This window comes from Salvelinus namaycush, chromosome 7 (assembly GCF_016432855.1).
Source record: "Salvelinus namaycush isolate Seneca chromosome 7, SaNama_1.0, whole genome shotgun sequence".
Classification (NCBI taxonomy): domain Eukaryota; kingdom Metazoa; phylum Chordata; class Actinopteri; order Salmoniformes; family Salmonidae; genus Salvelinus; species Salvelinus namaycush.
The window spans coordinates 59373920-59376163 of NC_052313.1; positions in this window are offsets into that span (position 1 = coordinate 59373920).

The following is a 2244-nucleotide window of genomic DNA, read 5'->3' on the forward strand; positions in this document are numbered from 1 at the left end:
TCTACAGTGTACTGCTACAGATGTAGGGTCTTTCATTTGACCTGTATTGTCACAGCTAAATCATCCTGCCGCAACAGGAGTCCAATGTTTAGTGCATAATGTTGCTTGATGGAGGTGAGGCTGTTCGCTGACCTAAAGTAGGCTACATGAAAAGTGCAATAGCGTTAATATGACTGTGTGTTGGTGTAGGTTTCCAGTGAATTTATTTAATCACAAAGCTCATCTGCATTTCCTGCGGTGCAGTAAAATTCTCAGCAACAAAAGAATGATCAAATTAAGATTATACATCTGTACTTATCATGTCTGCTAAGACTGCCAAGTCTATGTTTCTGCTCTGGTTTGGAATCAGATCCAACTGAATATTACTTCACTGTCTGAAACAGTAGCGAATCTGAGTGATTCAGTGTGGATTTCAGGCTAGCGCTGTTCAATTCTACAGTTCTCTTTGTGGCTCTGTCTGTCTGTCTGTCTGTCTGTCTGTCTGTCTGTCTGTCTGTCTGTCTGTCTGGCTGGCTGGCTGGCTGGCTGGCTGGCTGGCTGGCTGGCTGGCTCCCCCCTCCCTCCCTCCCTCCCTCCCTCCCTCCCTCCCTCCCTCCCTCCCTCCCTCACTCCTCTGCCTCTCTCCCCCCCCCTCTCTCTCTCTCTCCCTCTCTCTCTCTCTCTCTCTCTCCCTCCCTCCCTCTTCTGCCTCTCCCCCCTCTCTCTCCCTCCCTCCTCTGCATCTCCCTCTCTACCTCCCTCCTCTGCCTCTCCCCTTCTCTATCACTCCCTCCCTCCCTCCTCTGCCTCTCTCCCTCCCTCCCTCACTCCTCTGCCTCTCTCCCCCTCTCTCTCTCTCTCTAACTCCCTCCCTCCTCTGCCTCTCCCCTTGTCTCTCTCCCTCCCTCCTCTATCACTCCCTCCATCACTCCTCTGCCTCTCCCCCTCCCTCCTCTGCCTCTCCCCATATCTCTCTCCCTCCCTTCCTCCTCTGCCTCTCCGACTCTCTCTCTTCCTCCCTCCCTCCTCTGCTTCTCCTCCTCTCTCTCCCTCCTTTCCTCCCTCCCCCTCTGCCTCTCCCCCCTCTCTCCCTCCCTCCCTCCCTCTCCACATCTCTCCCTCCCTCCCTCCCTCCCGACCTTTCTACCTCCCTCCCTCGCTCTCTTCCAGTTTGTTTGTTTATGTTAGGATTATCTCTAGGCAGTCTGTCCACGGCTGTGCCCTTGGGTTGGCACGCTGGCTTTACCTCTTTGAGCCCGACCCCCCCCCCCCCCCTGCCCCCTAGAGTGTGTGTGTGTGTGTGTGTGTGTGTGTGTGTGTGTGTGTGTGTGTGTGCGTGCGTGCGTGCGTGCGTGCGTGCGTGCGTGCGTGCGTGCGTGCGTGTGTGCCCCATGCCTCTTCCAGTGACTCAATAAAGGCCTCGGTCTCCAGACAGACCACAATGCCTTGGGGGCGGCGAATTGATTTCCTTAGAAAAGATGAGCCTATTGCCACATCTGAACTCTGACAAAAACAGGGAGAGTGGGAGGGGACTAGTAATGAGGTTTGGAGAGAATCGACACCATGCTTCCACACTCTCTGTCTTCCACTCTCTCTTTCTTCCACTCTCTGTCTTCCACTCTCTGTCTTCCACTCTCTCTGTCTTCCACTCTCTCTGTCTTCCACTCTCTGTCTTCCACTCTCTGTCTTCCACTCTCTCTGTCTTCCACTCTCTCTGTCTTCCACTCTCTCTGTCTTCCACTCTCTCTGTCTTCCACTCTCTCTGTCTTCCACTCTCTCTGTCTTCCACTCTCTGTCTTCCACTCTCTCTGTCTTCCACGCTCTCTGTCTTCCACTCTCTCTGTCTTCCACTCTCTCTGTCTTCCACTCTCTCTGTCTTCCACTCTCTCTGTCTTCCACTCTCTCTGTCTTCCACTCTCTCTGTCTTCCACTCTCTCTGTCTTCCACTCTCTCTGTCTTCCACTCTCTCTGTCTTCCACTCTCTGTCTTCCACTCTCTGTCTTCCACTCTCTGTCTTCCACTCTCTCTGTCTTCCACTCCCTCTCTCTCTAAACATGCATGTAATATATGTCGCTGGCTTCTAACTGTGAAGTACATACACACTGTAATCTATATTACATACACACTGTAATCTATATTACATACACACTGTAATCTATATTACATACACACTGCAATCTATATTACATGCACACTGCAATCTATATTACATACACACTGTAATCTATATTACACACACACTGCAATCTATACTACACACACACT